The sequence below is a fragment of the Euprymna scolopes genome, chromosome 30, assembly GCF_053919585.1.
Source record: "Euprymna scolopes isolate OS-2025 chromosome 30, ASM5391958v1, whole genome shotgun sequence".
NCBI lineage: Eukaryota > Metazoa > Mollusca > Cephalopoda > Sepiida > Sepiolidae > Euprymna > Euprymna scolopes.
The window spans coordinates 55,461,825-55,478,134 of NC_136511.1; the positions used below are offsets into that span (position 1 = coordinate 55,461,825).

Genomic DNA, 16,310 nt, shown 5'->3' on the forward strand with positions numbered 1-16,310 from the left:
CTTCAGCGACTACTGTCACTACTAATTTACTGCTCTCACGAAAAGAAAAGTAACAAGTGAAACAGAAAGAATGAAAGGGAGATAATCGGGGGAGGTGATTTTATTGAAAGCAGACGAGTGCCATAAATTGTTATTACATATGTGTATGTTATATTTATGGGGGCAAAAAAATAAGACTGAAATTGAATGAAGAACAAGTGAATTTACTGGAAGCCTGGGAAAATCATGGATTACAAATAGAAAAATGCGAGCCTAAAAATAATATGGTTAAACTTAAACATGGAAAAGTAAAGGGCTAGTTAAAACTGGAAAAGAAAAAGACAAGATATTCTAGTAAAAAATATAATAAATTTATAACTTAAACTATTGCAGCATTAAGAATTTTTTTAAAATTCAATTTATAACATTATATAATCAATTCTTAATACTGCAATAAGGAAAATGGAATGTCATAACAGGAAAATGCCTTCTTATAACAATATATATATATATATATATATATATATATATATATATATATATATATATATATATATATATATATAATGTAAGTTGAAGAAGCTAATTCAATGCCAACGCAAATATTAAAAATAAATAACTAAACATTTATTTGTTTTTTAAGAAGTCAGGTATTTTTTAACGTATTCTGTTTTTAATCTATATATCTATAAAAGTGTGTATGTGTGTGTGTGTTTCCCTACCAAATAGCTGTCAATTTTCGGTCTAGAGACTCAAGATTTGACATAAGGAGTACTGAGATTTAGGAAACTCATTTTAATCGGTTTTTGGCCAGAAATTTGGCTGTCAAAGTTCAACGATTTGACCTTTGAAATGTCTACCAAACTCCTCCGCCCATTTTGGGTCGAAACACTTGAAATTTTGAATGTAGGTTATTTGGATATGGATCAAACTTTATAATTTGATTTGAGCCCAAAAAAAATAAGTGTTAAAAGGGTCAAAATTGGGGTCAAATTTTTTTTAAATTTGACCTCTGCGGTCTCTACTCAGCCAAATTCTGGTCTAAACATTTGAAATTTTACATAAAGGGTATTTAGAGATAGGGCAAGCTTTTTAATCGGTTTGGATCGAAAATTTGAGCTGCCAAGGGGTCAAAGTTCCAAAGATCTGACCTTTGCGGTGTTTAGCAAACTACTCAGCCAATTTGGGGTCTAAACATTTGAAATTTATACATAACGGATATTCAGACATGTGGCAAGCTTTTTAATCAGTTTTTTTAGGGGTTAATTTGGCTGCCAAAAGGTCAAAGTTGTAAGAGTTGACCTTTGCAGATTCTACCAAATTCCTCTGACAATTTTGTGTCTAAGGACTTAAAATTTTAGATGTAGGTAACTTCAACAAGGGTAAAACTTTGTATTTTTATTGGAGACCAAAATAATAAATGTTAATGAGTCAAAATTGGGGTCAAAGTTTAAAAAAATTGACCTCTATGGTCTCTACGAAATTACTCAGACAAATTTTGGTCTAAATATTTGAAATCTTACATCAAGTGTATTCACACGTAGGGCAAGTTATGAACAGTACATAGGGCCCGAGCAAAGCCGGGCTGAACTGCTAGTTATTTAGAAACCTGTTATTTAACAGAGAGAAGAGGGTGCGGGTTAATTATTCTGTACTTTATCGTAACAATTTAATCCCAAATTCTTAAAGGTAAGTCTTCCGGTGGTCAACCAGTGCACTTTCAACTTTGTTTTTAAATCAAACTTTTCGGTGTCGTAACGCCCTTTTCAGGACAGAAACTGTTTTTCTTTTCTTCTTCTTTCCTCATAGCTTAGTGTCATTAACAAAATTAAGATCTGTGAGGTCTTCTTCATCGGTCATGTTTTAAATGTCCAAGTTAGGAGATCCGCATGGTCGTGCATGAAAGGAATTATGAAGATTATTTTTACTCCGTGATAAAAGCATTGCTTAAATTGAAATTAGAAAATGTAAGTTTAAGAAGACAATTCAACGCAGGTATTTTTTTTAAATAAGCAAACGGTTACTTGTTTATAAATCAAGCTTCTCATCAGGATAGAAACCGTGTGTGTGTGTGTTTCCTAGTTCTTTCTTTGTGGCATGGTAATGACGCCAGAATATAAAAAGAAAGGGTTATATTTTGTTTACATCAAAATTTATCAAAGTTTGATCACAAAAACTAAAACAAAAAAAAAAAAGGGAATAACCAACCAGTAGAACTGTTCCGCTTTCTAGCTGACTACAACATGGTCGCGTTCAAGTCCAATATAAACAAGTTCTTGCTGAGCTGCCCACCTTAAATAATCAAATTCTACCCAATTTCAACTAACAATCAGTTGTCTCGCTGACCAACTTGCACTTGTTAACCCCTACCCTCGAGTAGCCCTCAGGCCTTGATAAATAGTGACTCCTTTGTAAAAAAAAAAAAAATTATCACAAGTTGAAATTGAAAGGTATGTCACTGTGTTTATTCATTGTCGCTGTCTAAAGTCGGTCAGTTTGTGATCACTAATATAAATAATATATATATATATATATATATATATATATATATATATATATATATATATATATATTATTTATATTTATTTCAAAATTATTTTTATTATTTTTGATGATCAATGGACAGTAAGAAGAGTTGTTTTTTTTCGTTGTTGTTTTTGTTAAAATTTTATTTTCGATGTACGAGTTTGGTTATACACGTCCACCCAAATTTGAAACAAAATTCCTGGTGATTTATTATAATATTCTTGTGAATCTAGTTACATTCTTTTTTCTTTTTAACAAAATTAAGACAACTAAAAGTTACAAATTTTATTATACAGTCCTGCGTCTGCTTTAATTTTGATATAATTTAAGAAATTTCATATTGAAATTAAAAATCAGGTACTATATTTTCTTTAAAGACCAGCTTGTAGTTTATTAATCATAACACAAGTTTTTAAACGATTTAATGAGAATCAGTGAAAACGAAAAATGAAATTTAAAAAAAAAAAAGAAAAAAAAAATCACAAACAAAATTTTGCAATTTCAATTAATGAACGCTAACATCATAAACTGCATATCTTGGGCGTTGGATATGATGTGCATTCATGGGAATTTATTAGTCCAATTAATTTATGGCGCTTTCCCATCCAGAGAAAATGTCATGCTTAGAGAGTCAAGATACAAAAACGATATACATGCAAGACAGACGTTCTCAACAAGAGCCACTTGGCTCCCAGGGAAACATGTCAAAAGGCCAAAGGAGAAATTTTAATCAAGAGAAATCTCACAAACAATTCACAATTTTATTTCAGTGATTCTCGCAAAATTCTCAGAAGATTTTACTTAAGGTTTGATTTAGTTGTTTTGTTTTCCAGTATATCAACCCTTTTCAGGTTATTTAATGCCAAATTCGGTCATTTTGGAAAAAGGTTTAATGCTTCAAGTATACCTGTATATTTTAAAATATTCATAGTTTTTGATTGTTTTTGTTTTTGAAAAGCATGATTGCGTTTTGCAAAGGGAAAGGAGAAAAACTATAAGATCAATGTTTGGTGCATTTTAAGTCAGGAAGCCAGCATTTTCGGACAGCCTGATCTGGTAGCACCAGTTTTTATCTGAGAAAGGAGTTAAATTTATTTATACTAACTAGCAGGCTGCCTGGCAGTGCCCGGTCATAAAATACGCTTAAATATGATATTCTAATTAATGCTGATTTTGCATTTATTATTATACCATATTGAACTCAATATTAGTAATGATTTAAAAAGTTTGAAAAAAAAATGACCTGTGTGCCACCACAGAGATTCAAAACCAAATGGTTTACGTTTTCCTTTGACGTTAATGACCGACCTATGGATACATGTTTGCTGCAAGCCTAAAAATTAAACCATGAACCAATAGCTATTACGTTTCGCATGCATATTCGTAATGCAGTCATTTGAACTTCACCAGGCAAATTTCATTTAAAAAAGTTTTCACACTTTTGCACAGATTTTCCAAATATAAAGTTTTGCATGGATTCGAATACCCTATATATGAAGTTTCATATCTGTAGGCCAAAAACTGACATAAGAGTTTAGTAGGCAAAATTTTTTTTAAATATATATACAGATACAAAAATATATATAGAAAAAGGTTTGTGTTTGCTATAAGCTTTTTACACAAATATTACGCAAGTATAAATCATGTAGAATATCTGTATGAATGTAATTACACGTAATAGTCAACTAAAGATGATCATTTCATAAGAAAACTGAAAAAAAATTAGTAGGGAATTAATTAAAATGAATGTTTAAAAGAATATGCAAATTAGCTAGATCTTTTGCAGATAAATGCAATTCCACGACCTATCTATATATCTATAAAAGTGAACGTGTCTGTGTGTGTGTGTCTGTGTACATTTCCCTTCGCAATAACTCTGTCAATTTTCAGTCTAAAGACTCGAAATTTGATATGCAGAGTACTGAGATTTGGGAAAATCTTTGTAATCCGTTTTCGGCCAGAAATTTGGCTGTTAAGGGGTCAAAGTTCAACGATTTGACCTTTGAGAACTCTACCAAACTCCTCCGACAATTTTGGGTCTAAACACTTGAAATTTTAGATATAGGTTCCTTGGACATGGATCTAACTTAATAACTTGATTTGAGCCCTAAACAATAAATGTTAAGGGGTCATAGTAGGGGTCAAAGTTAAAAAAATTGACCGCTTTTTTTTTTTTTTTGCTCAACATACACCTCCAAACACCCGGGCAACGCCGGGCTGAAATGCTAGTATATAACAAAGTTGAATTTTCTTTTTAAATAAATAATAAAAAAAAAAAATAGTTTTAATATGAATATCAATAACGAAAAAAAAAAATTATAGGAGTATAGATAGAGCACAAAAGCCGTTCGAGGACATGTATTCTGTGAATTGATAATAGAGTTATTTTACCAAGTGAAACAGTTTCGCATCACTTTCATTTCTCCTTACAAAAATTAAATTCAACTGAACTTTATGTCTACAATCCTCATTCCGATTTTAATCAAAATCCATTACATGATGTTGATTATCGAAAATGTCACAAATTTGGAGTTTAAAGGTTTCAGGAGTTTGCAATTCAAAATTGAGATAATCTTACTTGAGTAATATCTAATAACAATGAACAAATTTAATGTAAATCTGAAATATTTGAATGGGAGATTGCGTCTATGTTATGCTTTCTGTGGTTAAATAGTCAGGAGTTAACTATTCTACACTTTCCACTACTCCAAAATCTATTAATTTATTTCTTGCGGACTATTATCCTCATCTTTTCTTAGTTGTTGCTTCACAACGTTTCGGCCAACTATTCTTCCGGTCTTCGTTAGGTGGTAACAGCAACGGGATAGGAATTCCGAATCTCCTAACTGCATTCTCAGCAATTACTGCCATCCATATTTGTTGTCGTCTTACCACATTTTGGCCAAGTAATCCTCTGGCTGGCTTTGGGTAGGATTGAAACCGTTATCTTCAGACAATTCTCGCCTGGAACCGTAGAGATTCAACGTCTCTATCCACTGCACAACTAAGAAAGATGAGGATAATAGTCCACAATAAATAAATACTCATCTCAATAATGAATTCCAATTAAAATAATATACAGGGTGTTTCAAAAGTCTTGGGAACATTACAACATATTTAAAATCGTTATGTTCCCAAGACTTTTGAAACACCCTGTATATACTCCAAATCTGTCGCACTGCTGTGAAACCTTGCTACTCAAAATCCAACACTCTGCTGTCAAAACTCACAACTCTAAAACTCGTAATTCTGTTGTAAAACCTTGCTACTCCAACATCCAAATCCAAACTGCTCAAATCTTTAAAAAAATAAAAAAATAAAAAACAAATCAGCCTTTTTATTTAAAGCTGGAAGCATTCCATTTCCATATCCGACGACAAAATAGCAAACATAAAAAGAAGTAGCAGCCATTTTTTTCCTTTTCTTTTTGCCTGCCAACGAACACTACAGGCTGCATAAAAACAGGTTTGTACCAATTTTCGTTTAAAGAATTTAATCACACCTAACAACTCATTAAAATATACCAAAGGGATTGGAATTTTGGGAATATTTATTTACTGAGGTCTTGCATTTTTGATAAAATAAAAATTATTCTTCAAGTTGGTTGGGCTTCTTTTTTTTTATAGTGGAAACTTTTTGCTTTTGGCTCTGTAGAAGATGATTGAGTTTTGCAAAGAGAAAGGAAAAAGAAACAATAGCATCGATGTTTGGTGCATTTTAGGTTATGAAGCTGGTATGTTAAGACAGTCTGGGCCTTGTGTTCTACTGTCACAGGACAACATTTTTGGTTTCAGTTTGGAGAGCGCACAGCAGGGGCAGACAACTGCAAATTTCAGAACAAAATCGAAAATCTCAGCAAATGTCAACAATATGAAAAAAAACATTATGTGAACATTTTTTAAATTCTTTAATGGAATGCACATGAAATGAACAAAACATTATCTGAACATTTTTTTGCACATTTTCTTTTAATTCTTTAATGGAATGCGGATTTTTTAAAATTCTTTCATGGAATGCGGACTTTTTAAAATTCTTTAATGGAATGCGCATTTTTTTAATTCTTTAATGGAATGCACATTTTTTTAAAATTCTTTAATGGAATGCGCCTTTTTAAAAATTCTTTAATGGAATGCATATTTTTTTAAAATTATTTAATGGAATGCACATTTTTTAAAAATTATTTAATGGAATGCACATTTTTTTAAATTCTTTAATAGAATGCACATTTTTTAAATTCTTTAATGGAATGCGGATTTTTGTTAAAATTTTTTAATGGAATGTGCATTTTCTAAAATGCTTTAATGGAATGCGCATTTTATAAAATTCTTAAATGGAATGCACATTTTTTTTTTAGAAAGTTTTTGAAACACATCTATTGAATTAAAATAAGATTAAGAAAATTATAATAGTATGAAATAAAGTTTTTTAAAAAATTGTTTTCTGTTTTTGCGGTGCTTATTCAAATTGGCGCCAATTAAAAGTAAAGAAAATACAGAAAAATCTGTATGATGTACGTATTCTTTACAAAATAAAGATGTCATATTCTAAAAATTAAGTAAATTGATCCAGAAGTTTTTAAAACTTTAAAAAAAAAAAATCAATCAAAATTTACTATTTATTTTAGTGATTTTACTACTAAACTGTATTGAACAAAAGACTGGTTTTTGACCTCAACACTTTGATTTGAGTTGTCTTCTCCTGATTTTTTTCATCGGATTTCATCAGTCCAATGAAAACACTACGACTCGCTTAATCATAAAATTTGAGTTTTTTTAAATAGAAAAAAAAAATACTTGATCAAATTATGTAATATAACATCTTCATTCTATAACGAGTGCATACTTTTACGCATTTTCTTTACTTTTAATTTTTAATTGCTGCCACAAGTGTCGATTTAAATAAGCACCATTATTTTTTAGATATTTTTTATTTCAAAACTACAATATTGCACATATTTAAGGTGTTAACGTTCAATATATTTACGGTCATTTTTGGCGAAATCCTTAGGGAATTCTTGACTTGCAATTGTCTGCCCCTGATGTGTGCTTTCAAAACTGAAACCAAAAAGTTGTCCCATGACAGTAGTACACAAGTGCCGACATTCTTATCTAGTAATACCAATTCAATGGGGATATTTTAAGTAGGATGACCCCCTAGAGTAAATGTGATATTTTGGTGACCACAACAATTTTAGCTAAGAATAGGGTAAACAAAGGATCTTCCCCAATTTTGATGGCCTTGTGCTTTATATGTCAAAATGTACATACTTTTTTTTTTTCGCAAATAAATAATTCAAAGTTTAGCATTTGTCCTACCTGCAGACAATGAAAGAGAAATGCTTCTAGACCGAGCCAGTTTTTATTTATGTTCTAATCCATAGTGCGCCTGTTTGAGGAGATGGAACCCCCCCCCCCCCCCACATAAAAAAAATTGACCTTGTGTCTAACTCAAGCCTCGTGAGGAGTTAAGTAAAGAGGATCACGGTACAAAAGCAGGTTTAAAACGAAGAGCATCTAGGATGATCAGAAACTGACCACGTCTCCCCCACCCACCTCATGGAGTGACAGAGGGGTCTGAAATTGTTATTCTCGATCTCATTTCGGTGGAATAGAGATGATCTTAGCAAAGAGCAACAGATTCCTGCAGCTTGGTCTCATATTACCTATATTCTCCTGACACAAATGGAAACGGCTACCCGCACCTAAACCCCAAAAAAGTCAGTTGGTGATTTCAGACTCAGAGTTTTTCAATCATAAAGATGTATTACTTTATGCAAACGGACTGGTTTCTAATTGAACAAAACTTTCACAGTAATCCGATTCTGAATGCAAAACTGCGTTGCTCTCTTGTATCAAATATCTATATTCAGAGTTTTTTTTTATTTTATTTATTTATTTTTTTGGGGGGCTTTTTTTTTTTTTTTCATACAAATGTTCTTGGGTCATTATTTTCTTTTAAGAAATTCTGTAACCAAAACGCTGTAAAATATGCTGAAACATTATCTCATAAAATAACATACAGAAATGTAACTTTTTTTTCCATCTTTTTTGGGGGTTTGTATTACTGTACACATAGATTCGAAAAAAGTTGTCAAAAAACAAATATATAACAAATAAATGTTATCAAAGGCAAAATAAGTTACTTTTCTACCAAACTGGATATATTTTTCGTGTTTTTATTCAATGTAACATGTTTATTCAGCTCGAAAAACATGCAGTGTTTACTGATGTATTGGAATATTCAAAATGGCGCCCGACTCTCTCTTTAACACGGTAAACATTGGGAAAAGGTGTTATAAATAATGAACCAGACAAAATCCTATTAAAAAAACACCGAATATATGTCAACTTATGTCACAGTAACATATATTGAGCGAATTTCTAACAGTATTTTGTCTAGTTTATTACTAATATCAGCTTTTCCCGAACTTACCCTGTTAAAGAGAGAGTCGGGCGCCATTTTGAATTTTCCAATACATTGGTAAACACTGTATGCTTTTCGAGCTGAATAAACATGTTACATTGAATAAAAACACGAAAAATATATCCAATTATGTAGAAAAGTAACTTATCTTGCCTTTGATAACATTTATTTGTTATATATTTGTTTTTTGACAACTTTTTCGAATCTATGTGTAACAGTAATACAAACCCCTTTTCTTTTTTTTTTAATATAATTCTTTAGCCTTTTGGCATAGTCACCTTTTCTGACCTCGATCAGTGGAGGAGAAATCCTAGACCGAGGCAATTTTTATTTTTGTTTTATCCAGAGTGCCCATTTTTGGAGAGCTGGATTTTCCCCACATTAAAAACCGACCTTGTGCCTAAATCTGCCCTCGTGACGGAGGGGAGGGGTAAATAAATAGGAATAATAAATAATACTAGCAGGTCGCTAGGCATTGCCCTGTCATAAAATATATTTTAATTCATGCAGATTTCATAAGTATTGAATAATAAATATAAAAGTTGCATGAATTAAAATTCCCTAAAAGAGCTAATTTTCCATTGATTATCATATTGTACCAATTTTTAGTAATGATTTCAAAAGTTAAAAAAATGTTTTAAGTGCCATCAGCAAGAATGGAAATAAAATTTAAAAACGTTTAGCTCTAGCAGTATTCACACCATCTGAGTTAATGACACAGGCATATCAAAACTTGACAAATTAACACAATTAAACGTATAAATGTATATTTGTGCATGTGTAGAGCATATAATTTATGTTGAAATAGTATGTCTGCCAAGTTCCAAATTTTCAATTTTGACCTCTCAGCAGCTATATTTCCCGCTAAAAAACAAATTGATTTTATTCCACATGTCCGAATACCCCATAAATCAAGTTTAAAGTTTGTAGATAAAAAATTAACGGGTAGTTTGGTAGAGACTGTGCTATAGACTGACAAAGTCACTTTTATAATAGATACAGATATAGATAAATAAACATTGACAGATACATGTTTCACTCTTTTACGACGTATAAGTGTGTCGAATTCTAGAGAGATTCGAAACTGGGACCAAACTGTCTGTAGTCCGGGGCCCTTAAACATGTTAGCTGTAGTGCAGAATATGTCGCAAATGCATGTTTCCATTTCATTGTTATTTTTGCTATGTTTACTTGGATGTATTCGAATATCGTTTTTTTTTTTTTTTTTTTATGGGTAAGCATTTATCTAAATTCTAAGAGGGAAAGTTTCACCAGTATGATGCCCCCAAATAGGAAGCATCTATTTTTATAAAATACAAGATTCAAGCAAGCAAGCAAGGACGTCCGGACGATCCACAGAGTTTTATAATTATTAAGATTTCTATTATATTTATATGTTATTTTATTTTATTTAAGATAAATAAAATAAATGGTCGTATGTTCATATTTTTTTTTATTTAATAAAAAGCTTGATTCAGCGTTCACGGCGCATCTTTGAGCATTATGTTTCGAAATTTTCTAAACGAGAATTCATAATATGTATTTTTTAGACTACTATTCTTATCTTGGTTATCATTTTCACAATTTGCACACTGTACCTGGGACACAAAGATTAAAGGCATAGAATTGACTAACTCTTCCACTAACCCTAAGTCCGACTGACAAGCCCCTTCCCTCGTTAAAAAAAAAAAAGAAGAAAAGAAAAAAAAAGCCCGGTATTTTTACTTTAACAGCAACTTACCATTCACTGTTAAATTGACGACTTTTACAAGTTTTTGGGTATGCTGAAAACGGATATCTCATTAAAAATTGGGGTCAGACAAGTAGTTTTTTGGATATTAACATATTATTATCAAATGTAATGTAAGAAATTCTGCAGAAATAAGCAAGCTCCTCATTAGTCGGTTTGACTGCACACGATTTTGTTTGAACCTATCAGATTGATTATTCTTACTAACTGCCGAGGGTATTCTTGACGCTAAATTTATCTTTTTGGCCCGCTAGTGTTCACATAGACAACAGGTCGAAATGGACGTAGAAAATTCACTTGAGGCATGTAGCCTCAAAACCACTTTGTCTCATTGAGACGCATTAATGCCCTAATGTGGGGCTAAATGTTATCATTTGCAAACACCAATGCTCTTACGTTGGGCGAAATAGTATATTCATTGCACACTGTTGTGCTCTGTGAATTGACTTTCATCATTACTTATAATGTCTCTCAGAGACGTTACGGCATAATCACGTTGACACACCGGTTCTCGTCAGATCACCGAAGTTAAGCAACGTTAAACCTGACTAGTACCAGATGGGTGATCATTTGGGAATTCTAGGTGCTGTATGTGCTCTCCGCTTATCTTGGCAATTGTTTCCAGTCGTCCTCTATGTATGGAGTATTGTTGTCACATTTGGGTTGGTGCATCTGCTGCTAGTCTCTCGCTCCTAGACAAGGTTCAAAAGAGAGTCGTCAATCTGATAGGCCCTGAACTGGCATCTAAGCTTCAGCCTCTGTCCCATCGACGAAACGTTGCATCCCTCTGCCTCTTCTACAAGTATTTAAATGGTGAATGCTCTGACGAACTGCAGACACTTGTGCCCCCACGACGTAGACACCCTCAACAAACCCGACAGGCAGCTAAATCCCACCCCCACACAGTAGAGATTCCTAGATGTAAAAGATCTTTCTACTCCAGTAGTTTCTTCCCCAGAACCGCTAGACTCTGGAATTCCATTCCAGGTCACTGCTTCCCTAACTGTACTGACATGCAGAAGTTCAAGTGTAACGTGAACCGACATCTTGCTGCCCAAATCCCAAAATAGTGCCCCAATAGTTGCTGCCCATGATAGTAGTCCCCTACACCAAAGTGGCAATGTGCCTTGTTTGGGGTGAAAATGTAATAAAAAAAAAAAAAATAGAATAAAAAAAACTTCACTTGCCACTGGTATTTAACAATGTCGTCTCAGAAGAGGTGTGTTTGGAGATTGCGCACCTCCTGCCACAAAAATTTCACGCGCAAGCAACCCTTCGGGGGTATCCATAGTCTGTCATAGACTGAAGGAGCCTGCTTTATAATGTCTCTCAGAGACGACATTAAGGGCTACATTTTGACCTGTCCTTTGTCCGCCATTCGGACGGTTATGTACAGTGAACTCCATGATGACTTCCAGACTCTCAGCATTCATTCTTGGAAGGCATTACTTAACTCATCAACCTGTTGCAACTATTCTTCTAGCAACGTGGACTACTGAATCCTGCAACCGCAAAAATAAACTATGAACTATTACCCTTTCCCTGTTTTATTTATTTTTTTTTTTTTTCTTCCTTTGAAGATTGTAATGCTGGGTATGGGGCAGCCAAACCAGCTGCCAACATTGCCCCGCTTTTTTTATTGAAACCAACCGAGAGCTCTTTTTAGTATCCTCGCTGTTCCCTTAAGTACAATTGTCTGAATCTCTTTTGCACTTTGTTCACCAGGAATATTAGTTAGGTAGGACTTCAGGTTCTTCTTCATAAGTCCTGTGGCACCTATGATAACTGGTATGATTGATATCTCCTTAAGATTCCAATTTCTTTTCATATCGTACATGAGACCTTGGTATTTGGTCTGTTTCTCTCTTTCAGCTCTGTTAAGACCGCCATCATTAGGAACACTCACTTCAATCAAGGTTGCAACTCTCTCTGACTTATTCCATATAACTATGTCAGGTTATGAATGATCCGCCAGTTTAAATTAAATTTATGTGCGAAACTGATCCGAATGTTCTAAAATAATTGTTTTTGTTTTTCTAATTTTAATTTTATAAAATACAGTGTAAGGATATAAGAAGCTTCTTCGTCGATCCTTATATCCGGGTTACACCATTAACACAGGCTCTAATTTAAGACCAGAGAAAATCTCTCTTATACCCGTTTTTTTTTTATTCGGGTCTCTTATATCCGGGTTACACCATTAACACAGGCTCTAATTTAAGACCAGAGAAAATCTCTCTTATACCCGTTTTCTTGTATTCGGGTCTCTTATATCCGGGTTACACCATTAACACAGGCTTTAATTTAAGACCAGAGAAAATCTCTTTCATACCCGTTTTCTTATATTCGGGTCTCTTATATCCGGGTTACACTGTATTTCTTTCGCCAAACTGTTCACACATAATCGCCTAAAAATGTACAAGCTCATTTGGGGGCGGGGTCGTCAATATTTTAAAAAGTAAATAAGAATTTTCAGGATAAGAAATATAAGTTAGAGCAACAATGGTACTTCTACAGTTTATCACCGAAAATGGAGACGCCATTTTTTTCCGCGCACCTATTGTTAAAATCCGAGGGAGAAATCAGTATTTTAAACTATGGCCGAAGTTAGAAAAAAATAACAAAAAATTTAAACTAGATATTAATTACTTCCGGAAAGAACTATGAACAAAAAAAAAAAAAGGTGCTAATGCAGAGAGTGATCCGGCGGATCACTCTCTGCATTAGCAGATCACTGATCCGCCCTATTTTTTTAAAATCGTATTTCCACGTTTAATTAAAGTTTTATAATGTTTTTTTTTATTCAATTGTAAGGTTAAAGTACAAAATAGGTACAAAACACCCTCCCCATGTTAAGAATGGCTTTTTAAATAATAACGTTATTATTTCAGCACAGATCACAGTGCATGGCATGAGTACCAAAATTAGTAAATAAAGAAAGTGAAAGAGAACATATATCCGTAATTGTTTAATTGAAAATGTGTCGATTTAATTAATGAAAACGGGAAAGCTTTTCATAAAACATATATTTTATAAAAAACAGAAAATTAAAATGACAGTCATAATTGTCTAAACTGGGCGAGAGCCATTTGAAAACCAAAACATTTACTGTATAAAAATGTATACAAATATAACTGTAAAAACATTTATGGGAAAGTTTGCGTCAGAAAATATAATTTGGTACTTGTACAGTTTAGTCAAGACATTAAAAAATGAAAAAAAAAAAAAAAAAGTTTAAATTGTACGTATCTGTTATGGAATGAAGTTCTCCGAAAAGAAATTTCACTTAATTTCATCAAGTAGTTTTTATTTTACAGCGGAAAAAAAAAAACAATTTGTTATGATACTGAGCAAAAGGTTCGATTTTTAGGAAAAAAGCTAGTTATTAAAGATGGGGAGGGAGTGTCGACGCTTTACATGGAGTTATCTCCCGTGTCGTTTCTAAAATTCAAACAAAAATTTTAAACAAATCCAAGATGTCTGCCTTCAACAACCTCTCATAACAACGTGTTTTTCCGCTGTAAAAAAAAACTACTCGATCAAATTAAGTGAAATTTTTTTCGGAGAACTTCATTCCATAACAGATACGTACAATATAACCCTTTTTTTTCGATATTTTCATTTTTTAATATCTTGATTAAACTGTACAAGTATCTATAATTTTAATAAAACAATTTTGCAATGAAGGCAACATTGGATTTTTATAAAATCGATTTTTTTTTTTGAACAACTAAATAATTTTAATGAAACATTTTTTTTTTTTTTAGTTAAAGCAACTTTGAAGGGTCAACAACAAATTAATTTAAATGAAAGCGAAAAATCATTATCCAGTTTAATTTTTTTTTTTTTTTTTTTGTTATTTATTTCATGCTTCGGTCATAGTTTAAAATACTGATTTCTCCCTCGGATTTTAACAACAGGTGCGCGAAAAAATGGCATCTCCATTTTCGGCGATAAACTGTAGAAGTACCAATCTCATCAAATATGTTTGCGAAAACTGAATGAAATAGCGGAGATATTCCAACGGACCCTATGCTACAAAAGTCCCCCCCCCCCATAAAAACAGCTATCAATATATTTATTTATGTTTTATTTTCTTAGTATTTTTTTTCTACAAAAACTGGAACAAAATCTAGTGTTAGATTTTTTAAAATTATTACAAAATAACTTGGCTGATGAATATTTGATATTTTAGTGTATTTAGGAGGAGAGAAGAATGTTTCCAATTTCGATTTATAGACTAAACCGGAAATGGTCAAAACAATTTATGATTTGAAATCCGGAAAAAAAAAATAAAAGCATGTAAAAAGGCAGACGACACTAAAGCATAAGGGATAAGTTGGGCTTCAAAACAATTTTTTTTTTAAATGGTGCTTATCTATATCCCCCCCTCTACAAAAACCAAGAATAAAGAAAATTATCTCCATGACGAAAAAAAAAAAACAAAAACAGCACAACAAAAATTACGCAAATTAATCGAGTAGTTTTAATTTTTATACATATAATATATATAAACGAGGAAAAAAGTTATTAATTCACTATTTTGAAGACAAATATTTATTTACTGTGCCCCCCCCCCCACACCAACAAGGCACGGAGCCAGTTAGTCGTGAAGAAGGGCTACTATTTTGGACCAGATTTGCAGGGATACTATTTAGGGAGTTGGGCAACGAAATGGCTGTTTAATTTCTTCAATTAGCCCCCTTCGTGTTTCTAAACATGAAGGGATGGGGGTTAATTGACCCTAACCTTAAGTCGGGGGGGGGAGTTGTTTCATATAATGTCGGTACTAACTAACTAATCGGCGACAACTCGGACATAAATGGCCTGGTCCGTTAATCGCAACTGGAAACATTCGGATCGATATGGGTCCCTTCTCATGAGCAGTAAGTAGTGTGTGTGTGTGTGTGTGTTTCAGTTTTCTTTTTAAGCAAAATATAAGTAAAAAAATTGGTAAATTTATACAAACACCGTGACAGCGAATTAACCCTAACCCTAACCCCTAACCCTAACGCTGTCACGGTGTTTGTATAATAATACCAAAAAATTATACCGAGAACCCGTTTTCAAAATTTACGATTTATTTGTATTCATTTTGTATTTATTTACTTTCTTAACCGAGTCGGGCAAATGTCAACAGCGTGACAGCAATATTCGCTAAGAATAATAGAACACGTGAAAACGAATGTAAACATTTACGGGGGGGGAAAAAAAACAAAAACAAAAAAAATTTTATTTTCAATCTACCAATGATCATAAAAAGTTACATTAAAAATAATAATAAATAAAACCCCAAAGATTAAAACTTACCTCATAAAATAGTTTGATGATCAAGTCAAGTGTTGAACTCCGAATAAATCGGCAACAAAAATTTGAGAAAAGAATGTTTTATTCAACAAGTTTCTTTCTCTCTCTCTCTCTCTCTCTCTCTCTCTCTCTCTCTCGCCTCATTGGCTTCCGGAATCCAAGCGGCATGTGGTGAAAGGGAATCCATTTCAAAATGTATGGAACACCCGTTTTGATATAATCAATATATGATATTTCTAACGAGCTGGATAAACAAAACAAAAAAAAAAAAAAAAAACCATAGGGAATATATTATATAAATGAATAAGGTGCTTATTTAGAATTA

At 32.6% G+C, this 16,310-nt stretch overlaps 1 protein-coding gene across 1 annotated transcript in view; it reads right to left on the reverse strand.

The window, feature by feature from the left end:
• Positions 1 to 16,098, reverse strand: part of LOC145254811 (glycosaminoglycan xylosylkinase-like) — a 795,724-nt gene extending 779,626 nt beyond the window's left edge. The window contains exon 1 of the mRNA XM_080113620.1: positions 15,989 to 16,098. The gene's annotated coding sequence lies outside the window, so the exon portion shown is untranslated. The remainder of the gene's footprint in view (positions 1 to 15,988) is intronic.
• Between the last annotated feature and the right edge of the window lie 212 nt (positions 16,099 to 16,310).